At 38.2% G+C, this 25,514-nt stretch overlaps 1 protein-coding gene and 1 non-coding gene across 2 annotated transcripts in view; both read right to left on the minus strand.

Annotated features, from left to right (window-relative positions):
• UBE2K (ubiquitin conjugating enzyme E2 K) overlaps nt 1–25,514 on the minus strand; it is a 72,762-nt gene that overhangs the window by 41,914 nt on the left and 5,334 nt on the right. The gene's annotated exons all lie outside the window — the stretch shown is intronic.
• LOC112859226 (U12 minor spliceosomal RNA) lies at nt 16,094–16,247 on the minus strand. Its single transcript, XR_003223504.1, has one exon. It is a non-coding gene; the product is annotated as a U12 minor spliceosomal RNA (small nuclear RNA).

Raw genomic sequence — 25,514 nt, forward strand, 5'->3', positions numbered from 1 at the left:
AGTACATCATGCATGGCTTTCAAGAAAAGAATTATAAGGCACACTAAAAAAAAAAAAAAAGACTCTGATGGCAGAAATGCTAGAATCAGACTAAAAATTTTAAATTGTGATTAATATACTAAGTGCTATTATGGAAAAATTTGACATCCAAATCAGATGGGTAACGTTAGCAGAGAGATGGAAACTCTAAGAAAGAATCAAAAGAACACGCTAGAAATTAAAAAAAAAAATTGTAACAAAATTAAAAATGAATCCGTGAGCTAAAAGAAATGTCAACAGAAACTCTCAAAACTGAAATGCAAAGGAAAAGCAAATGAAAAAGACAAAACAGAATACTCAAAGGTGTAACATACAAGTAATGGAATACCAGAAGGAGAAGAAAGGGAAAGAAGAAATATTTGAAGCAATAGTGACTAAGAATTTCCCTAAATTAATGACTTAACACCAAATCACAGATCCAAGAAACTCAGAGAATATAAAACAGGATTAATCCCGGTGCATCTGGTGGCTCAGTCAGTTAAGCGTTCAACTCTTGATTTCAGCTCAGTCATGATCTCAAGGTTCTTGAAATCCAGCACAAAACCTGCTTGCAATTCTCTGCCCCTCCCCCACTCATGCTCACAGACATTCTCTCAAAATAAGTAACTTAAAAAAAAACAACAACACATAAAACAGGATCAATCCACCAAAATTCATAGCTAGGCATACCATGTTCAAACTGAAGAAAATCAAAAACAGAGAAAAACTTGAAAGGAGCCAGAAAACCAACCAACCAAGCAACCAACCAACCAAACCCCTTGCCTATAAAGGAGCAAAGATACTGGGTACAAATATATATACATACAAACAAACAAATAAACGTAAAGTGCTGAAAGCAAAAAGCCCCACCAATGTAAAATTCTATATCCTGCAAAATTAGTCTTCAGACATAAAGATAAATAGACTTCTCAAATAAAAATTGGAGGGGCACCTGGGGGGCTCAGTCGGTTAAGCATCCGACTTCAACTTCGGCTCAGGTCATGATCTCATTGTCGTGGGATTGAGCCCTGCGTCAGGCTCTGTGCTGACAACTCAGAGCCTGGAGCCTGCTTCGTATTGTCTTCCCCTCTCTGTACCCCTCCCCCACTCGTGCTCTGTCTCCCTCTCTCTCTCTCTCTCTCTCTCTCAAAAATAAATAAACGTTAAAAAAAGTTTTTAAAAAAATAGGAAATTTGTTGCCAGCAGACCTATCTTGCAAGAAATATTAAAAGAGATTCTTCATGGGGCACCTGGGTGGCTCAGTCAGTTAAGCGTCCGACTTCAGCTCAGGTCACGATCTCGCGGTCCGGGAGTTCAAGCCCCGCGTCGGGCTCTGTGCTGATGGCTCAGAGCCTGGAGCCTGCTTCTGATTCTGTGTCTCCCTCTCTCTCTGCCCCTCCCCCGTTCATGCTCTGTCTCTCTCTGTCTCAAAAATAAATAAACATAAAAAAAAACCTGATATTAAAAGAGATTCTTCAGGAAGTAGGAAAAACAAACACATCAGAAACTTAGAATTTACATAAAGAAAGGAAGAGCATTAGAGGAAAAAGGTAAAATCTTTGATTTTTCTTATCATAATTGATCTGTTAGATCAATTATGTTCAAAACAATAACAACGAAGTACCTGGTGATTAAACCTTATGTGTAAGTGAAATGAATGCCAAATGTTATAATGGACAGAAGAGAGGAAATGTGGATTTTGTTATGAAGTACTTGTACTACCTGTGAACTAGTACAGTGTTATGTGAAAGGGCACTTATAAGTGTATATGGCAAATTCAAAGGCAACTACGAAAGGGAGGGAGGGAGGGAGGGAGGGAGGGAAGGAAGGAAGGAAGGAAGGAAGGAAGGAAGGAAGGAAGGAAGGAAGGAAGGAAGGAAGGAAGGAAGGAAAGAAAGAAAGAAAGAAAGAAAGAAAGAAAGAAAGAAAGAAAGAAAGAAAGAAAGAAAGAAAGAAAGAAAAGAAAAGAAAAGAAAAGAAAAAAGAAAGCAAGCACAAATGGGGGCACCTGGGTGACTCAGTCGGTTAAACCTCCAACTCCTGACTTTGGCTCAGGTCATGATCTCACGGTTTGTGGGTTCCAACCCCACATGGGGCTCCATGCTGTCAGTGCGGAGTCTGCTTGGGATTTTCTCTCTGCCTCTCCCCCGCTTGTGTGCTCATGTGTGCTCTCTAAATAAATAAACTTTAAAAAAGGCACAAATAATATGCTAAGAGAAGAAACAATGGAGTCATATAAAATGCTCAATAAAAGATAAGTCAGAAGTGCAGAGCCCAACATGGGGGCTTGATCCTAAGAACTGTGAGATCATTACCTGAGTTGAAATCAAGAGTCAGAGGCCTAACGAACTGAGCCACCTAGATGTCCCAAAACTCATTTTTACACATAAAGGCAAAAACATGTTAACAGTAAAAGGCATGGTAAAACTATAAAACGAAGAAGAAAACATAAAAGAAAAGTTTCATGACAACTTGATTTGGCAATGATTTCTTGGATATGACACAAACAAAACCGGCAACAAAAGTAAAAATTAACTGGAACTACATCAAAGTGAAAAATTCCTGTGCATCAAAGAGCACAATCAACAGAGTCAAAAGGCAACCTGTACAATGGAAGAAAATATTTACGAATCATATAAATGAATAGTGATTAATATCCAGAATATATAAAAGAGCTCCTAAAATCAACAAAAAATGAACCCAACTAAAAAATGGGTAAGGGTACCTGGGTGGTTCAGTCAGTTAAGTGTCTGACTCTTGATTTGGGCTCAGGTCCTGATCTCACGGTTCGTGAATTTGAGCCCCACATTGGGCTCCATGCTGAGCATGGAGCTTTGCTTAAGATTCTCTCTTCTTCTCTGTCCCTTCCCCTCTCTCAAAAAATAAACTTTAAAAACACAAAAAAAAAAAACCCTTTAAAAAATGGGTAAAGTTCTTAAATAGACATTTTCCACAAGATATACAAATGGCCAACAAGCACATAAAAAGATGCTCAACATCATTACAGAAATGCAAATCAAAGTCATGAGACACACAGATCTATCAAGGATGGCTACTATTAAAAAAAAAAAAAGGTGGAAATAACAAGTGTTGGCAAGGGCGTGGAGAAATCAGAACCTAGTACACTGCTGGTGGGAATGTAAAACAGCACAGCCACAATGGAAAACAGTATGGTTGTTCATCAAAAAACTGAAAATGGAATTGCATATGATCAAGCAATTCCACTTCCAGGTACATGCTTAAAAAGTAGGGTCTCAAGATAATTTGCACACCCACTTTCATGGCAGCGTTATTCAATAAACCCAAAAGGCAGAAGCAACTCAAGTGTCTGTTGACAGATGAATAAACAAAATGTGGTACGTACCCATAATAGAATATTATTCAGCCTTAAAAAGTAAAGAAGTCTGACATGTTACAACATGGATGAACCTTAAGGATGTTATGCTAAGTGAAATAAGCCACTCACTAAACTACAATATTGTATGAGTCCCCTTACAGATACAGAAAGTAAAAAGGCAGTTGCTAGAAACTGGGGGAAGAGGAGGATAAAGAGTTATTGTTTAATAGACAGAGAGTTTCAATCTTGAAAGATGAAAAGATTCTGGAGATTAGCTACACAACAATGTGAATAATAAAATGGTAAGTGTATTTTATCACAATTTTGGAAAAAATAAAGGGATGGAGAAAAATACACTATGTTAACAGTAATCAAAAGAAAGCTGGAGTAGTCATTTCAATTTCAGACAAAGTAGATTTCAGAGCAAGAAAAATTACCAGGGATAGGGGCACCTGGATGGCCTCAGCTGGAGGAGCATGCAACTTTTGATCTCAAGGTCATAAATCTGACCCCCATGTTGGGTGTAGAGGGAGGGAGGGAGGGAGGGAGGGAGGGAGGGAGGGAGGGAGGGAGGAAGGAAGGAAGGAGAGGGAGAGGGAGAGGGAGAGGGAGAGGGAGAGGGAGAGGGAGAGGGAGAGGGAGAGGGAAAGAGAGAGGGAAAGAGAGAGGGAAAGAGAGAGGGAAAGAGAGAGGGAAAGAGAGAGGGAAAGAGAGAGGGAAAGAGAGAGGGAAAGAGAGAGGGAGAGAGAGGGAAAGAGAGGGAGAGAGAGAGGGAGAGAGAGAGGGAGAGAGAGAGGGAGAGAGAGAGGGAGAGAGAGAGGGAGAGAGAGAGGGAGAGAGAGAGGGAGAGAGAGAGGGAGAGAGAGAGGGAGAGAGAGAGGGAGAGAGAGAGGGAGAGAGAGAGGGAGAGAGAGAGGGAAAGAGAGAGGGAGAGAGAGAGGGAGAGAGAGAGGGAGAGAGAGAGGGAAAGAGAGAGGGAAAGAGAGAGGGAAAGAGAGAGGGAAAGAGAGAGGGAAAGAGAGAGGGGAGGGGAGGGGAGGGGAGGGGAGGGAAGGATTACCAGGGATAAAAAGCATAATGATAAAGATGTCAATGAGCATTAAGAACCGAATTTCAAAATACATCAGGCAATAACAATAAAACTATAATGAGAAACAGATGAATCCACTATGGAGTCATATAAAATGCTCAATAAAAGATAAGACAGAGGTGCAGAGCCCAACATGGGGGCTTGACCCTAAGAACTGTGAGATCATTACCTTATACCATACCCAGAAATAAATTCAAAATGGATGAAAGACCTGCATGTGAGATAGAAAACCATCAAAATCCTAGAGGAGAACACAGGCAGCAGCCTCTTTGACCTTGGCCACAGCAACTTCCTATTAGACACATTGCTGGAGGCAAGGGAAACAAAAGCAAAAACAAACTACTGGGACTTCATCAAGATAAAAAGCTTCTGTACAGCAAAAGAAACAATCAACAAACTAAAAGGCAGCCTATGGAATGGGAGAAGATATCTGCAAATAACATACCTGATAAAGGGCCAGAATTCAAAAATCTATAAAGAACTTATCAAACTCAACACCCAAAAAACAAATAATCCAGTGAAGAAATGGGCAGAAGACATGAACAGACATTTTTCCAAAGACATCCAGATGACTAACAACACATGAAAAGATGCTCAACATCACACACCAGGGAAATACAAATCAAAACCATGATGAGATACCACCTCACACCTGTCAGAATGACTAAAAATAACAATAAAAGAAACAACAAGTACTGGTGAGGATGTGGAGAAAAGGGAACTCTCTCGCACTGTTGGTGGGAAGGCAAACTGGTATATCCACTCTGGAAAACAGTATGGAGGTTCCTCAAAAAGTTAAAAATAGAACTTTGTGATCCAGCAACTGCAGTACTAGGTATTCACCCAAAGGATATAAAAATACAGATTTGAAGGGCTACCTGTAGCCAAATGTTTTTAGCAGCATTATCAACAATAGCCAAACTATGGAAAGAGCCCAAATATCTGTCGACTGATGGATTAAGATGTGATATATATGCACGATGAAATATTACTCAACCATCAAAAAGAATGAAATCTTGCCATCTGCGACAACACTGATGGAACTAGAGTGTATTATATTAAGTGAAATAAGTCAGGCAGAGAAAGACAAATATATGATTTCACTTATATGTGGAATATAAGAAATAAAACAGGAACACATGGGAAGGGGGGAAAAAAGAGAGGGAAACAAACCATAAGAGACTCTCTACAATAGAGAACTGAGGGTTGATGGAGGGAGGCTGGGTTGGAGATGGGCTAAATGGGTGATGGGTATTAAGGAGGGCACTTGTGTTGAGCACTGGGTGTTGTATGTAAATGATGAATCACTAAATTCTACTCCTGACAACAATATTACACTATATGTTAACTAGAATTTAAATAAAAAATTGAATATAAACAAGCAACATACTTCTAAATAACACATAAGAAGACACCTTAAGTTTTAAAATATTTTAAACTAAATGAAAACAAAAAAAGACAACTTATCAAAATTTGCAGGATGTGATAAAAATAGTGCTTTGAGGAAGAGTCACATTGAATGCATATACGTATGAGAAAAAAGTCAAGGGGCACCTGGGTGGTGCAGTCAGTTAAGTGTTAAGTGTCAGTTAAGGGGTCTGACTCTTGATCTCAGCTCAGGTGATGATCTTGAGATTTGTTCGGAAGTTTGAGCCCCACATTGGGCTCCAAGTGGACAGTGCAGAGCCTGCTTGGGATTCACACACTCTCTCTCTCTCTGCTCCTCCCCTGCTCATGCTCTCTTTCTCTAAACAAACAAACTTAAAAAAAAAATCCATGTAAAAGTGGACCTGTGTGGTTCAAACCTGTGTTGTTCAAGGGTCAATTGTACACCATGACCAAGTGGGATTTATCCTGGGTATATATGCTGGTTCAACATTCAAAAGTCAATTAATGTAATAAACCACATCAATATGCTAAAGTAGTAAAACCACACTCATATCAACAGATGCAAAAAAAACACTTCACAAAATCCAAAACCAACTCACAATAAAAACACTCAGTAAACTAGGAGTAGAGTGGAACTTTCTCAATTTGATAAATAATATTTCAAAAAAACTTACAGCTAACATCACATTGAATAGTCAGAAACTCAAAGTTTTCTCAGTAAGATCAGGTACAAGGCAAGGATATCCCCTCTAACCATTCCTTTTCAACATTATACTAGTTCTAGCTAATGCCATAAGAAAAAAAGACAAGCCATACAAATTAGGAAGGAGAAAATAAAACTGTCTTTGTTCACAAATGACATGACCATCTATGTAGAAAATCTGAAAGAAATGACAAAAGTAATTCCTAGAACTAGTAAGCAATTATAGCAAGGTTAAAGGATATAAGATTAATATACAAAAGTCCATCACTTTCTTATATATCAGCAATGAGCAAGTGGAATCTGAAATTAAAAACACAATACCACTTAACATAAGCACCAAAAAACCTAAAATACTGAAGTATAAATCTAACAAAATATGTAAAAGAACTATATGAGGTGGAGCGCCTGGGTGGCTCCGTTGGTTGAGCATCCCACTTTGGCTCAGGTCATGATCTTGCTGTGAGTTCAAGCCTGTCGGGCTCTGTGCTGACACCTCAGAGACTGGATGGAGCCTGCTTCATGAATTCTGTGTCTCCCTCTGTCTCTGCCCTTCCCTGCTTGTGCTGTCTCTCTGTCTCTAAAAATAAACATTAAAACAAAACAAAACAAAAACTATGAGGAAAACCATCAAGTTCTGATGAATGGTATCAAAGAACTAAAAAAACAGAGGACTGATAATACCCAACTTCAAGACTTAGCATAAAGCTACAGTAATCAAGACATGGTATTGGTCCGGGTGCCTGGGTGGCTCAGTTAAGCGTCTCACTTGATTTCGGCTCAGGTCATGATCTCATGGTTCATGAGTTCGAGCCCCACATTGGGCTCTGTGGTGACAGTGCAGAGCCTGCTTGGGATCCTCTCTCTCCGCCCCTCCCCTGCTTGGCTTCTCTCTCTCTCAAAATAAATAAATAAACTTAAAAAAAAAAAAAAAGAAAATTAACTCAAAATGGATCACAGACCTAAATGTAAAATACAGAAGTGTAAAACTACTAGAAAATAACACGGGAAAACGTAGATTAAACTTGGTATGGCTATGACTTTTTACATGTTAACATCAAAGCTACAATCCATAAGAGAAATAATTGATAAGTAGGACTTCTTAAAAATAAACTGATCTGCAAAAGATAATCTCAAGAGAATGAAGGAAAAAGGAACTGGGAGAAAGTATCTGCAAAAGATGCATCTGATAAAGGACTGTTACCCAAAATACACAACAAACTCGTAAAAACTCAACAATACAAACAACACAATTAAAAAATGAGCTAAGACATTAACACACACCACACCAAACAAGATACACAGATGGCAAATAAGCATATGAAAAGATGGTCCACTTCATATGTCATGGGGGAAATGCAAATTAAAACAATGAGATAATGAGGCACCTGGGTGGCCCAGTGGGTTAAGCATCTGACTCGATTTCTTGATTTTTGTCTCCAGTCATGATCTCATGGTTCATGGGATCTAGCCCCACATTGGCCTCTATGCTCACAGAACTGAGCCTGCTACAGATTCTCCCCTGCCACTCCGCTTGCCCGAGCTCTCTCTCAAAACAAATATAAAGAAAAAATGAGATACTGCTACACACCTAATAGAATAGCCAAAATCTGGACCAAATGCTGGCAAACTGTGGAGCAGCAGAAACTCTTAATCATTGCTGGTGGGAATACAAAATTATACGGTGACTCTGGAAGACACCATGTTAGTTCCTCAAGAAACTAAACATACTCTTACCATATAATACAACAATCATACTCCCTGGTTATTTACCCAAAAGGAGTTGAAAACTTACGTCCACAAAAAACCTGTATGTGGATGTTTATTGCAGCTTTATTCATGATTGCCAAAACTTGGAGGCAACCAAGACATACTTGTAGATGAATAGATAAACTGTGGTAAATCCAGACAATGAAATATTATTCAGCAATAAAAAGAAACAGCTATCAAGCCATGAAGAGATACAGAGGAAGCTTAACTGCCTATTATTAAGTGAAAGCAGCCAATCTGAAAAGGCTACATATTGTGCAATTCCAATTATAGGCCATTCTGGGGAAAAAAAAAAAACTATGGAGACAGCAGAAAGGTCAGCAGTGGTGGTGGTGGGGAGATGGACAGGATGACATCGGATTTCCAGAGCAACGAAAATACTCTGGGGGCGCCTGGCTGGCTCAGTTGGAAAGCATGCAACTCCTGATCTTGGGGTCACTGACTTCAAGCCCCACATAGAGTATATAGATTACTTAAATAAAACTTTGAAAAAAGTTGCTCTCCTTAAATCTTGGGATACTGCACAAGCTTTCCTTTACAACAACTATCATCACACACAGAGCTGAAATGCTTTCAGTGTGGCTATACCCTTGTTATTTATGGAAATTCATAAACTGAAAGTTTCTGTATTTACTAAATATATAAATGCATAGAAAAAATTGTTGAAAGTTCCCTCTGAGAGAGAAGATGAGGACTCAGGGGAGGAAGGAAAGGGTAAGTATCAAAAAATTTTACTCTATTATTTCTGTACTAAAAAATTTTTCACAAAGACACTATATCCTTAATTTAAAACTTTTTTTTTTTAATCACCCAAATTCCTGTATCATTAAGAAAAGTCAAAAAGGAACTTTAACGGACACTTGGGTGGCTCAGTCTGTTGAGCACCCAACTCTTGACAGTGTGGAGCCTGCTTGGGATTTTCTCTCTCAAAATACAGAAGCTTTAAAAAAAAAAAAAAAGCCAAAAGAAGTTTAATTTTTTTTTTTTTTACATTTATTTATTTTTGAGAGACAGAGACAGACAGCGTGAGTAGGGGAGGGGTAGAGAGAGGGAGACACAGAATCAGAAGCAGGCTCCAGGATCCGAGCTGTCAGCACAGAGCCCAATGCAGGGCTCGAACCCACAAACCGTGAGATCATGACCTGAACCGAAGTTGGACACTTAACTGACTGAGCCACCCAGGTGCCCTAAAGCCAAAGGAACTTTAAATGATAAAACGTACTGACAACAAAAAAGAAACACTAACAAAACTAAAGAACTCAAACATGTGGTGACTGGGTGGCTCAATCAGTTGAGCATCCACTCTTGATTTCGACTCAGGTCATGATCCCAGGATGGTAGGATCAAACCCTGCTTTGGACTCCACACTGAGCAGGGAGGCTTAAGATTCTCTCTCTCTAAAAATAAACAAGTAAAAAACAAACAAACAAAAAAACCTGAAACAAAAAGGAAGAGAAACATGGAACTAAAATAAAATTGAAAAGTCACAGGCTCAACTGTTAAGACAAAGAATAAGTAAACTAAAGGCAGGAAAAAGAAAAGAAACTAAAAACTGAGGCAAACCATGCCCTCAGTTTACTTACACATTAATAACGTCATAAATAATGAGATGTATTACGTAAAAGGTTTTTTTAAAAGACACCTAAACTGACAAACATTTTGAATGTGAACAAAATATTAACACAGAAAAAGAAAGATTCACAAAAAATATGCCTTTCAGCAACCACTCTAAAAAGCCACCTGGTTCTCAAACACACATCCACCCCAATTTACAAAGAATAATCCCATATGGTTTCAAAACAATGAAATGGATAGAACAATCATAAACACATTTTGTAAAATAAATATGGCTTTGATGCCCCCAAACTTAACCAGGACAATTCTGAACAAATACAGGCAAGTCTCACTGAAAAGACATACAACTCTGAGTAAAATCTTGGTTGATATACCATTACAAATGTAAAGTACTATTTACTATGACCAAGAGGGATTTATTCTAAGAATTCAAGAATGACTTCACTCCATGAAAACTTTTATCAAAAAGGTATCTGGAAATGCCTTAATCTGACAAATACAGCCTTTACTTTGACAAAGAATATGTATCTAAAACTGAGACAAAATTAGTTTTCTTAAAAAAGGGAAAGACAAACTACACTATTACTTCTATCACTTAGAGTAATCCTTCCATCTAAACACTTTTTTTTTAAGTTTATTTACTTTGAGAGAGAGTGCATGTGCACCAAGCAGGGGTGGGGCGAAGAGGGAAAGAAAGAATCCCAAGCAGGTGCCACACTGTCAGCACAGAGCCAAGGTGGGGCTCAATCACAGGAACTGTTAGATCATGACCTGAGCTGAAATCAAGAGTTGGACACCCTGAGCCACCCAGGCACCCCTAAACACAAACACTTTCATAAAATTCAACATGAATTTATTTTGCATAAATGTTATTTTAACCACAAAAATTTCAAACAACTGAAACAAATCTCAAATTGCTTTTGAAGCTGTGACTTGGAAGTCTCCAACTCTAATAAAATTGTCAGAAAATTAATTTTTGTTTATGCCATCCAGTCTATGACATTTTGTTATGGTAACACAGGTGGACTAAGACATCCACACACTGATAAGAAAGAAAGAGAAAGAGGATGGGACACCTAGGTGGCTCAGTTGGTTAAGCGCCTCTTGACTTGGGGTCAGGTGATGATCTCACAGTTTGTTAGAGCCCTGAGTCAGACTCTGCCCTGACAGTGCCAAGCCCGCTTGAGATTCTCTCTCTCCCTCTCTGCCCCTCCCCTGCTCACACACTCTCTCTAGTTCTCAAAATAAATGAACTTAGAAAGAAAGAAAGAAAGAAAGAAAGAAAGAAAGAAAGAAAGAAAGAAAGAAAGAAAGAACCATTTATTGCCAGTGGAGATGACTATTATACCAAATCTTTAATAATAATTTTCATTCCAGTTGGTGACAGAAAACTCATTTCTAAAAGAATACTGTGTGTGCATATACGTATATATAACATGTAGACATATTATATATATATATATACATATATATACATATATATATAATTAGCTATACAAATGTAAAATTGGTAATTAGGAAAACCAAATTTCTGCAACCCCCAATGAAATAACTGACTCAGGCAAGATCCAACTGACCTAGCATCACTAAACAACCTGATATTATTACAGATCTATTAAATTGACTCAGTATGAACTATATACTATACTTGTCAAAAATGTCTAACTGAACCTAGTCAAAGCTTTACACATAAACTCCCAGTTTATAATAAATATAAAAAGCACCACCATAAGGAAATCTCCAGGATTTTGCAGTGTCAAAAAAAGGAAAAAAAAAGAAGGGTGTGTGGGGGAGAACCAGTGTAAATTTTAAAAGACTAAAAATTACATCCATATGCAATTTGTAAACTGTAAGTGGATCCTGTTCCGCCCCCCAAAAAACTATGAAAACAGTTTTTAGTTACCTGAGGTAATATGAATATTAGATATCAAGGAATTAACATTTTCTTAGATAGGATAATGATACCATGGTTACGTAAAAGAATGTTATTTTTAGGAGATATATGCTCAAGATTTTGGTAGTGAATTATCTTCATAACAGCAACATTAACAATCGTTCAACCTAGGTAGTGAGAATGTAAGTATATTTCAAATTTCCACTTGAAAAAATTTTTTAATTTTTTAAAATACTTATTTTTGAGACAGCACAACGGGGGTGGGGCAGAGAGAGAGACAAACACAGAATCTGAAGCAGGCTCCAGGCTCCGAGCTGTCAGCAGAGCCCGATGTGGGGCTTGAACCTACAACTGTGAGATCAGGACCTAAGCTAAAGCCAGACTCAACTAACTGAGCCACCCAAGTGCCCCAAAAGTTTTCTTAATAAAAACTTAAATAAAAAAATAAAATTGGACAATTGATTTTTCTATTTGACCTTAAAAAAAGATTGTATTAATGGTGAGAATATGATGAAATGGGCTGCCTCATGCAGTGCCAGTACTACAGAAATTGACAACAAACTTTCTGGGAAGCACTTTGGTCATAAGCATATGAAAAGTTCAGACACTATGACCCAGTAACTTTTTTCCAGGAAATCTATCTTAGGAAAATAAACTCATATAAAAATTATGTAAAGATACTCCATTTTCTCTCTCTACACACACACAGTGGAAAAAATAACTTTTAAATGTTCAACAAAAGAATGGTTTAGGGGCACCTGGCTGGCTCTGTGGGAAGAACATAGAACTCCTGATCTTGGGGTTGGGAGTTCGAGCCCCATGTTGGGTGTAAACATTACTTAAATAAAACTTAAAAAAAATAAATAATAAAAAAAAAAGGATGGTTTAGTCAGGCAATACCAAATATTAAATATGTAACTTACTATTAATATTTAATACTATTTAATATTTAAAAAGTAAACATTTTGTTTTAAAGATTTTACTTATTTTTACTTAAATTTTTAATGGCTTTTTTTTGAGAGAGACAGACAGTGTGAGCAGGGGAGGGCAGAGAGAGAGGGAGACACAGAATTCAAAGCAAGCTCCAGGCTCTGAACCTGACACAAGTCAGCACAGAACCTGACGCAAGACTGGAACTCACCAACTGTGACATCGTGACCTGAGCCAAAGTCGGATGCTTAACCAACTGAGCCACCCAGGCACCCCTATTTTTTTTTTAAACTTTTTAAAAAGTTTATTTTTGAGAGAAAGAGAATGAGCAGGGGAGAGGCAGAGAAAGGACAGAGGATCCCAACCAAGCTCTGCACCGTCAGCACAGAGCCCAACATGGAGCTCAAACTCACAAACCATGAGATCATGACCTAAGCTGAAATCAAGAATTGGACACTGAACCCACTGAGCCATCCAGGTAAAGATCTTATTTTTAAGTAATCTCTGCACCCAAATTTGGGCTCAAACTCACAACCCGAGATCAAGAGTCGCATACTCCACCAACTGAGCCAGCCAGGCACCCCTAAACAGTAAATGTTTTAAAAGAATATTTAATGTCACACAGAAAATACAAGATATATTAAGAGAAAAAAGTACAAAACAATACTTAGTATGTAACCAAGACATTGATTTGGTATAAAGAAAAAAAGGATGGTAATAGCAACAGATATCTGTGACTGATGAGATTGTTGCTTACATGTGTCATCTTTGTACATTTCTAAATTCTCAAAAAAGAACAAGGAAACAAAGACTGTGCTTCTGATATTTACAGACCATAAGATCTTAAACCCATGGCCATACACTTGATTTTGTCATCACCAAAATTGCACCTTCTCTGAAATCCATTTCAAGTTTCTCAGATTCCGAAATTCTTGAAATCAAGTTCCCTTTAGTACTCCAAACCTAGCTACTAGCTGGCTTAATCGAACATCACCATTCTCCCTCATTATCAATCACTCCCTTGCAAACCTTGGTGCTTTTGTTCCTTCGAGGTACTCATAAGGCAAAGACCCACTGCTAGTTAAACTTATTCCCCAATTAACTTGAAAACAAAAAACAAAAATCCTTTCTGTGTCTGCCTGAAGCAGCACTGCTGGGGTTGGGGACAATAACACACAACCATCATTAATTGGTCTCATGTTCAAGTGAAGACCACAAATCCCAAATGAAAACTTAACATTTGCCCTAAGTGTCTTTGCTCCTATTACAGATTAATCCCTCCATTTATGCTAGTGATACCACCCCTCCGTTCTTCTCAAGAACTTTACACATTCAATTACTCCTCCTTTCTCTAGTATAATCAATTTCTCCCATCCATCAACACATAAATATAATCAATATCAATTTTTAAGTTTATTATTTTTAAATTTTTTTAACGTTTATTCATTTTTTGATATAAATAGAACGTGAGTGGGGGGAGGGGTAGAGAGAGAGGGAGACACAGAATCCGAAGCAGGCTCCAGGCTCTGAACTGACAGCACAGAGCCCGACGCAGGGCTCGAACTCATGGACCGTAAGATCATGATGTGAGCTGAAGTCAAATGCTTAACCGCCTGAGCCACCCAGGCATCCCTAAGTTTATTTATTTTGAGAGAGAGAGAGCACAAGCAGGGAGGGGCAGAGAGGATCCCAAGCAGGCTCTGAACTGTCAGTGCAGAGCCCAATGCAGGGCTCGAACCCATGAACCGTGAGATCATGACCCGAGCAGAAATGAAGAGTTAGTTGCAGGACTAACCGACTGAGCCACCCAGGTGCCCCTCAGAATTTTTTTTAAAGATCTCTGAAGCTGGGGCCTCTGGATGGCTCAGTTGGTTAAGCGTCTGACTTCAGCTCAGGTCATGATCTCACAGTTCGTGGGTTCGAGCCCCACATTGGGCTCTGTGCTGACAGCTCAGAGCCTAGAGCCTGATTTGGATTATGTGTCTCCCTCTCTCTGCCCCTCCCCCACTCTCACTCTGTCTCTCTCTCTCTCTCTGTCTCTCTCTCTCAAAAATAAAGAAGCATTTAAAAAAAATAAAGATCTCTGAAGTCATATTCTTATGCAGCTCCCCCTCTCTTCTCTGCTCCTCTGTCAAAGCAAAGCCTTAAAAAAGTTGCTTTAGCTTTTTAAGGTGTCAGTTCCTTATCTCATTTTCTTTTACTAACTCTCTCCAATCATAACTCCATCTTCAGCATTCCAATGAAAATATTCCAGTCAAGGTCATCAATAATCACTGCATCTCAAATTCAATGTCATTTCTCCCACTCAGCACCATAATAAAGTTGACCACACTTGGAATTCTGTCTTCTCTTGGTTTCAATGATACCACACTCCCTGGTTTTCCTAATATATCACTAATAGTTCACTGTTCTTATCTTTTGTTGTTTCTTCTAGGCTCAACTTCAAAACATGCTAGGGGTCCATGACAAAAACCAGGACTTTGTCCTAGACTCCCTCCTTTTCTAACTAAATTCTCCTAGAGTTAAGTCATCCAGTCTAAGCTTTAACAAGAACAAAGCAAAAATCTTAATCTTCCCAGACAATTTCAATGTGCTCCTCCCACTCTTTCCCATCTCAGAAATTAGCACCATCATCTGTCTGGTTGCTAAAGACAAAAGTCTAGGTGTTTTTCTCGTTTCTTCACTTTTCATCTGTAACATCAGCAAGCTCTTGTGACCCTACCTTTAAAACATATTCCAAATACTTCTCTTCAGCCTCCTATTCTATCATAACCCCAAGCTACAATCATCTCTTGCCTACGCTATCTAGAAAGGCTTCCCAAATAATCTTCCTAAATTCATTCCTGCCATTCCCCACCCCCACATGACAAAATGCCTAACTAATTTTCTTTTCTTTTTCCTTACTAATGAAATGCTGATTTTAACTGGGGAGCAATGTGCTCCGCTAAAAACATTTCCTAGTCTTCCTTAAACCAAGAAATTATGACACAATCCTGGATAAAAAATAAATAAAAACAGAAGTCACTGAATGGGATTTCTCAGAAAGCTCTTTAAAAAGGATGAACTCAGCTGGACATGTAGGTAATGCGTTTCCCTTTCTGAAAATTCAGAAATGTTGTCTGAACCTCTGCCAGGCATTTTGAGAGTTTAAGGACAAGGGTCAAACTCCTACTGGTAAATTGAAAGTTAGTAGTCTATTAACACTGTAAAACCTCTAACCATGCAACTCTAGGATACTTCTCTCTTGACTTTACATATTATTTAACCCACTACTACCATTTCTTTGGTTACATCCAGCCAAACTCAACCCCTAACTCCTAAATCCTTCTTCCTTACATCTTTGGTTAATACATTCTCCACACAGCAGCGAAAGTGGTCTTTAAGGGGGGACAGGCAGATCCTGACTCCCAAGTATCCCACAAAACAGGCAGGTCACCTTAGGGGCAACCTTTACCCACTCAGAAATTCATCTCATCTCACGTTAGCAGTGAGGATTCAGGCATCACCCAAATCGTTATTTTTCTTACTCAGAAGTTTAAGGCATCAAAGTGGTCTTTTAAAAACAAAAATTTTGGGGGCGCCTGGGTGGCGCAGTCGGTTAAGCGTCCGACTTCAGCCAGGTCACGATCTCGCGGTCTGTGAGTTCGAGCCCCGCGTCAGGCTCTGAGGCTGATGGCTCAGAGCCTGGAGCCTGTTTCCGATTCTGTGTCTCCCTCTCTCTCTGCCCCTCCCCCGTTCATGCTCTGTCTCTCTCTGTCCCAAAAATAAATAAACGTTGAAAAAAAAAATTTTTTTTTAAATAAAAACAAAAATTTTGTTCTTTTCTTTCTTTAAATCCTCAAATGACTCTTAGAGTCACTTAAAATACAAACTCATTACTTTGGGCCTAGAAGTTTTATGTCATCTGGCTCCTGCCTACGTCATTCTCTGCCTCTTACCTACAGTACTCCAGCTACAATAACCTCCTTTTGCTTGCTTAAACATATCAAATTCATTCCTACTTTATGGGTTTTGTATTAACTATTTCCTCTGATCTGGAATTTTCTTCCCCTAGAAACAAGCTTTATCATTAAGATCTCCATTTAAGTCTAAAGTCTTAGGAAAGGCCTTTTCTAAACATCCAATCAAAAACAACCAGTTAGGGGCTCCTGGATGGCTCAGTCGATTAAGCATCTGACTCTTGATTTAGGCTAAGGTCATGATCTCACTGTGCTGACAGAATGGAGCCTGCTTGGGATTCAACGTCTCCCTCACTCTGCCCCCTCACACCTGTGCGCACACCTGCGCGCACGCACGCTCTCTCTCAAAATACACATTAAAAAAAACCCAACTAATTAATTTCATCTATACAACATATTTCTCCGCACTTTTATCGTTTGTCTGTCTTACCTTGCCCCACTCATCACTATATTCTCAGCACATATCAATATCTAGCATAAAGGAAGCCTTCAAATATTTGTTAAATAAATTAAAGACATGTTGATACTGATGATACGAAGAGGAGCCATGATGCTTACTTTAGAGCTTCTCAAGAGTAGGGACTCTAGTAGGGAAAGACAGCTTCAAATGACTAAAAGACATTAAAAATTACAAATCTGGGATGCAAGTCAAATTCGAATTATATTCAAAGGTCTTTTAAAAGCTTCTAAATATGGGGGTGCCTGGGTGGCTCAGTCGGTTAAGCATCCAACTTTAGCTCAGGACATGATCTCACGGTCCACAGGTTCGAGCCCCACGTCATGCTGACAGCAGAAGAGCCTGAAGCCTGCTTTGGATTTTGTGTCTCCCTCTCTCTCTGCCCCTCCCCCGCTCACGCTCAGTCTCTCTCCCAAAAATAAACATTAGGGGCACCTGGGTGGCTCAGTCAGCTCGGGTCATGATCTCATGGTTTGGGAGTTCAAGCCCCGTGTTGGGCTCTGTGCTGACAGCTCGGAGTCTGGAGCTACTTCCGGTTTTGTGTCTCCCCCTCTCTCTCTGCCCCTCCCCTGCTCACACCCTGTCTCTCTCAAAAATAAATAATAAAAGAATTAAAAAAAAATAAACATTTTAAGAAAAGCCTCGCTTAAAAAACAAAAAACCACTTCTAAATACGTGTATATATGAACATACATTAAAAACCAATGGAAGGAAATAACCAAAATTAAGATGTTTCTCTGTATATCTAAAATATATCACAAACAAAACAAAAACATAAGAAAAGGATTATCCCCAGGGGTAGGATTACACATAATTTTTACTTTATTATATAGTTCTATGTATTTTCCAAAATTCAATAAGCAAGTATGTGTTACTTTTGTATTCACAAAAATTGGCTATTTATTTAAAAGGGAAAAGTAATTAAATGGTTCTACATTCTTGACTGTATAATGATTATTAGTGCTTTCTATAGGCATATAAGAATTGATCATCCTAATGTATGACTAAGTTAATTCCAATTTACCCTCCCAAGTTTCAGTTTAAGGGTTATTCCCTAGGAACTCTTTCCCTGAGGTTAGGTTACCTCACCCCCACAGTTCTCCTTATTTAAACTCAACAAACATACATAGAATTGTCAATGTGTCACTGCCTTACTAGACCATAATTTAGTCCATAATAGCATAGACCATATCTTACTAATAAACATAGGTGGCATTCAATAAATATTTGTTGAATAAGTGGAGAAAACGTAAACTTAAGAGTTAACCCACACTGATACAGACGATGTCATATATAATATTGAATAGATGCTCCTTGAAATCTTTAACAGGGAAAACTACAGAATAAAACAAAAATAGATTGCCTTTCCACCATCTTATTTCCCAGTTTTTGGCTTTGACTATTACCCCAAATCACAACCTGACTACATTATCAACACTTAAACAGAAACCCAACTTCGTCTAGAGGCCACCTTTATCAATATACTATAAAGTCCCTAGTCTCAGAAGCAGAATAAGCAGTATTACTTTTACAGTGATTGGGGATGAGCTCCCTGGCACTTAAAAAAGTCCTTAAACTCATGCGGGAAAACAAGTGCTTCCTGCTTACCTGGCAGTGTGCTAAACAATGGAGAACTGAAAATGTAAGATAAGTCTCTTCCTTCAATGACTCACACTCACAGTTCCTAAGAGCCAGAAGATAAAGCACCTAAGTAAACACCTAAGGATATAGCCAAAGTATGAGCAAGCCTATAGATACAATGTCTGACACATCTAACCACCTAATACCTCATTCAAACACCCAATGACTCTAAGATACACACCCAAAATTCTTACCCATGTACACCAGCAAAAGCTGGAAAATAACCAAATGTTCAACAGATGCATAAACTTCAGTATATTCTATATATTTAAAGAAAAAAGGAACTACTACAAAATGATTTAAGAAAAATGAAGCACAAAATGTATTATCACTGCTTAAAAGCAATAGTATCAGAAATCTACACTTGAGTATGCCAATTCCAAATAGGAGAGTCCACACAAAACAAAGAAACCTAAAAATACCCAGTCACTTGAGAGAAGGTTACATATACTAGTCCTGCATTTGTAATCACTAGAAAAATATGTAATTGCAAAAAGGCTGAAAATAATTAACCGAGTTAACAGGCCTGCCCTAAACCTATGCAAAGGTTTTGCACTTTGGACAGCAGCTCCAAAAAAATATTAGGTGCCTATCAAAGTTTTTTTTGGCTTAAAATGTTTTTTTAATGTTTATTTTTGAAAGAGCAAGCATGAGCAGGGGAGGGGCAGAGAGAGAGGGAGACAGAGAATCCAAGCAGGCTCCATGCTGCCAGCACAAAGCCTAAGGTGGGGCTAGAACTCAAGACCCGTAAGATCATGGCCTGAGTTGAGTTGAACACTCAACTGACTGAGCCATCCAAGCACCGTGGCTTATTTTAAATGTTACTAAGCCCACACTACATTCCAGGCATTATACAAGGTGAAGAAATAAAGATGAGTAAGTATCTCAAGGAGCTCAATGATATCGAGTAGGAGCAGAAAAACATATGTACAGTTACCAATACAGTAACTGCTCTAACAAAATCCTGACTAAGTGACACTGGAGAACAAAAGTAAACTGTGTTTTCATGAGAGATTTATCAGGAGAGGCATCTTAGGGTAAGTAAATTTCAAAAGGCAAAGGAGGAGGTAAGGGCTTATCCCAGGCAGACACAGCACTAAACAGTATGCAATTTAGTGTAGCTGAAGGTCTGAGAGAGTGAAGTACATGTAGGCATGCAACTGTGTTGAGACTTGACAGGATATCGGTCAGGAAAGATAGACTAGAACAAAAGTATACAAGTTTTGACTTTGTACAATGGGCAGTAGAAAACCTAAAGGAAAATGACAAGATCATATTTTAAAAATTAAATTCTGTGGCGTGGCACTAGGAGGGTTGAACAGAGGTTGCAGAGAACTTAAGTGTAAATAAGCAAACAGTTTTACTATAAATAGCCCATCTGAGCTTTGCAAACTTGACCTAGAGTGTTTAAAAGGAATGTAAAAGAGGAAACAAAGATTTAGAAGATAAATGGAGAATGGGAGAAGAAATCAACTTACCAAGAGTAGTGACACAGGGGCCCCTGAGTGACTCAGTTGGATAAGTGTCCAACTCATGATTTCAGCTCAGGTCATGACCTAATGGTCATGAGATCAAGCCCTGAGTCGGGCTCTGTACTAGGCAGGAAGCCTGCTAAGATTCTTTTTCCCCCTCTGCTCCTCTGTCCCCTTCCCTTGTTCGAGTGCATGTGTGATCTCTCAAAACAAAAACAAAAACAAAAAATAAATGATAGTATTCAAGGAAAACCAGAAAAGCAGGATCAGAGTAACCAAAAGAGGCAAGTTCTGATACAGAAATGGAAGTGAAAGGTATACAAAATGGACCGCTGAGAAGTTAGTCTGATGTATCGGAAGATACTGGTAATGCCTGAAGTAACTTCCATATGATATGGTCAGGATAAAAGCCTGAACGCAGAAGTTAAGGAATACCAAAACAAAACAAACAAAAAAAAAAAACAAAAAAACCGGGGGTGGTGGGGTGGGGAGACACCTGTGTGCCTCAGTCAGTTAAGCATCTGACTTCAGATCAGGTCATTATCTCACGGTTCGTGGGTTCAATCCCCACGTCAGACTCTGTGCTGACAGCTGGGGAGTCTGGAGCTTACTTCAGATTCTGTGTCTCCCTCTCTCTGTCTCTCTGCTCCTCCCCTGCTTGTGCTCTGTTTCTCTCTGTCTCTCAAAAATAAATAAACGCTAAAAAAAAAAAAAAAAAAAAAAGTTAGGGAATATAACCTATATTTGTTCCTATAACCAAGCATAGAATATCTTTAAAATAATCAAAGTAGGAAAAGATTTCTTAAACAAAATACAAAAAGCATACCATATAGGAAAAGATAGAAAAATGTGACTTCTTGCTTTCTTTCAAGTAAATTCTACCCCCAATGTGGGGCTTGAACTCACCCAAGATCGAGTTGCACACTCAACTGAGGCAGAGGTACTGCCCAAAAAATGTGACTACTTAAAAATTAAACTTCAGTTAGATAATAAATATGACAAAGTTAAGCAAAATAAGACAGTCATAAAAGGACAAATAACATGTAATAGTCAAATTCATAGACAAAAAGTACAGTGATGAATTCCACGACTGAGCAACAAAGAAGTAAAGAGTTTTTGGTGGGAGTTTCACAGTTTTACAAGATGAAATGAGTTCTGGAAATGGATGGTAGTAATGGTTGTACAATGTTAATGAATGCCGTTAAAACTGTACACTTAAAAATATACAAGATGTTTAAGTTTTACATGTATAGCATACCACAATTTTAAAAGAGCACAAAAGTTAAAAAAAGTCACATAATGTAAATACATATAAATACATATAAATACATAAAGAATTTCTGCAAATCAATAAGAAAAATACAAACTATCCAAATTTTTTTAAATGGGTAAGGAATGAAAACACTAAATTCACAAAAGAACGCCTAATGGCCAATAAACACAAAAATATGCTTAATATCTCTACTGGTGAAGGAAATTAAAATTAGAATAAGCTACAATTCCACATCCATCAGACTGACAAAAATCTGAGTCCTTTTTTTTATGCTTATTTAGTGTGTGTGTGTGTGTGTGTGTGTGTGTGTGTGTGTGTATGAGAAGGAGGGGAGAGGGAGGGAGAGAGAGAGAACGAATCTTAAGTGGGCTCTTCACTATGAGAGCAGAGCCCCACATGGGGCTCAATCTCTCAAACCCCAAGATCATGACCTGAGACAAAATTAACAGTTGGAATCAAGAGTCAGACGCTTAAACAACTGAACCACCCAGGGGCCCTGACAAAAATCTAAGTCTTACAAATGTCAGGTCACCAGAACCTATACACCACTAGAGAAGTGTAATGATACAATCATCCATAGAACAATGAAGCAACACCCAGTGATGTAAAAGATGCAAAACACACACAGATCCTGCAATTCTACTTCCTAGGAAAATTCTTATGTGCCCAAGAAAACATAATAATGTTTGATTTTTTTTCTTTTTTTTTTCTCTTTTTTTTAAAGGGCTAAATGTTGAAAGTTCATGCTGCCCATTGAGAATGAATAAAGAAACAAACAAAACCTGATGTGGAATTCTACATAATTTAAAGAACTAAAGCAATATTCATTGCCATGGACAAATTCTAAAAAAAAAAAAAAAAAAAAAAAAAAGGCTAAGAAGAAAAGTTGCCAATTTAGAATATTAGTCAACTATGAAAAAAATTTTTTAAACTTTTAAAAACACTAAAAAGTATTTTTACACTCAAAAATACTATGGTTTCAATAGTAAAAACAAAAGTATGAATGGAAAGGATATAGGCCATCTTCTGCACGTGATTACTTCTAAGAGAATGGAATAGGGAAAAGGTTACAAAGTGATCTTCATCTGTATGTTTTGTTTTATTTCTTGGGGGAGAGGGGAGAGTTAAAAGTTAATCTAGTATGAGAGAGTTAAGATCTGTTAAATCTATACCATGGACATAAAAGATGTTCACACCGACTGTCTTCTAAACTTCTAAGTGTAAAATATTCCATAATTTAAAAAAAATCTTTAATAATAATGAGCAGGAAGCAAGCAGAAGATATGATTGTACACTCTTTTTTACACCTTAATCAGTAAATGTCTGGGAGTCAGAGACCTGGTTTCAAACCCCTGTTCCACCAATAAATTGCTTGATACTGAGTAAATTATTTAGTTTCTTCAGAGCTCCAATTTTCTAATCTGGAAAACAAGAATAACATCAATCTCATAAGGCTGCCATACACATAAAACGGCAGACAACATGCATTCAACTATAGGTATTTATTATTTTAAATTTGTAATAAAAACAAAGAACTAAAGGAAGAAAAAGGGCAAGAATTTTGGATGAAATGAAGTTATCTCATCTCAGAATTACTAAGAGACCACCACGGATGTTAGATGGATGTGACTGCCACTTTCTAGCTTCCAAGACCCAATTTTAAATTAGGAATTAAAAAAAAACTTTTAATGTTTATTTATTTTTGAGACAGAGAAAGAGCATGAACGGGGGAGGGACAGAGAGAGAGGGAGACACAGAATCGGAAGCAGGCTCCAGGCTCTGAGCCATCAGCCCAGAGCCCGATGCGGGGCTCGAACTCACGGACCGCGAGATCGTGACCCGAGCCGAAGTCGGACGCTCAACCGACTGAGCCACCCAGGCACCCCTAAATTAGGAATTTAAAAAAATAAATGAATAAAAAATAAATTAGGAATTTTACGAAGAGATTGAAGATTACACAGACCATAGAATTAGAATCTGGTTTTCTTAGTTCAGTTCAAAGCAACCAAAGCCATATCAAGAAATCCCAAATAATCCACTGTATTATCTGAAAGGCTTCCAAATAATGTATTTCTTTTTCACTTAAAAAGATCACATTTTAACAAACTCTTCCCCAATTTTTAACTGTCTCCTAAAGAAAGATTAACACCTTGAGAACAAAACCCAGATATATCCTTCTGAATTCCCCTTGGCCACAGGTTGTTTGCAAACAGATGACAAAGAATCACTATCAGAAGTACTAAAGCTCCTTCATCTTAAATCTTTTCTTGAGGCAAATTCTCATAGAGCTATCACTACACCACTGAAGGATCCAAGAACAACAATAAGCAGAATATGAACATATCACTAACTTTGGTATCTTATAGGCTATTCATTTATATGTCCTAGGCATTGATCTAAGCACTGTACAGATGCTCTTAATCTTCCTACATTCTTACAAATAAGAAAACTAAGATACAGAGTCAGTGCTGCAGGTTAAGTGTAGAAAAGTCAGGACTCAAATCAAATCAAATTCTGAAGCCCACGCTCTTAATTACTAAGCTAAATTTACTGTATCATGCTTAAGGAGTGAAATATCTCTGCCTCCTCCCAAATTTAAGTTCTAACACCGAAAGGGGGAAAAAAAGCAAGATATACTTAAATACAATAGCCAATATTAAATTGTCACTCTTACTTGAAGTTTTATTAGCATTTATAGTATTATTCATGGAAAAAAAACACTACCAGGACACCTGGGTGGCTCAGTTGGTTAAGCATCTGACTTTGGCTCAGGTCATGATCTCATGTTCATGAGCTGGAGCCCACTGGGCTCGCTGCTGTCAGCACAGAGCCCGTTTCGGATCCTCTGTTCCTCTCCTCTCTCTGTCCCTTCCTCACTCTCTCTCAAAAATAACATTATAAAAAAAAGTCCAGTAAAGTGACCATATATAAAGGGTGGAATGGACTGGTATGCAAAAAGCCTGGGTTAGTTAACCAGATCTGTGTCACTGAACAACAATCAATCTCTCTCTAGGCCTGTTTCCTGATCTTATAGATGAGGAATTTGGCCTAGATGTATGGTGTCTTTCAATTCTAATACTCCATGCATTTTAACATGTTTTCTAAGACACTATTATATGTAGTATATAGTACATGAGTAGATATATATAGTACACTATTAATTTAAATTCAAATTAACACACAGTGTAGTATTGGTGTCAGGAGTACAATCCAGTGATTCTTCACTTACATACAACACCCAGTACTGATCCCAGCAAGTGCCCTCCTTAATGCCCATCCCCCCACCCACCTCCCCTCCAGTAACCCTCAATTTCTTGTTCTCTGTATTTAAGAGTCTCATGGTTTGCCTCCCTGTTTTTATCTTCTTTTCCCTTCTCTTCTCCTATGTTCATGTTTTGTTTCTTAAATTCCACTTGAGTGAAATCATGTATTTGTCTTTCTGACATTTCGCTTAGCATAATACGCTGTAGTTCCATCCGCATTGTTGCAAATGGCAAGACTTCATTCTTTTTCATTGCCAAAAGTCTGCTGTACACGTTATGTATGTGTATGTATATATATATACACACACACCACTAATATTTTTTGAACAAATATTTTAAAGGTTATCTTTTGAAAACCTTCAAAATTAAAACACATATAGTATACACTTGTGTCTATTCTTTACTCAAACATATTTAAAGTTAATCTGTGCTATTAGAAGTCAGGAAAGTGGGGCGCCTGGATGGCTCAGTCGGTTAAGTGTCTGACCTTTGGTTTCAGCTCAGATCATGACCTCCCAGTTTGTGGGTTTGAGCCCTGCATCGGGCTCCGCACTGACAGTGTAGAGTCTGCTTGGGAGTCTCTCTCTGCCGCTCCCCTGTTCCCATGCTCTGTCTCCATCGCTCTCTCAAAAAACAAGTCAGAAAGTGACTAGAAAGGGGCAGTTGGGGGTTCCTATGGTGCTTATAATGTTTCAGATCTGATCTGGGTGCTGGTCACACCTTATTGTTAAATTTTACTTTGATAT

Source organism: Puma concolor, chromosome B1 (genome assembly GCF_028749965.1).
Source record: "Puma concolor isolate L17-30 chromosome B1, mPumCon1.1.hap2, whole genome shotgun sequence".
Classification (NCBI taxonomy): Eukaryota; Metazoa; Chordata; class Mammalia; order Carnivora; family Felidae; genus Puma; species Puma concolor.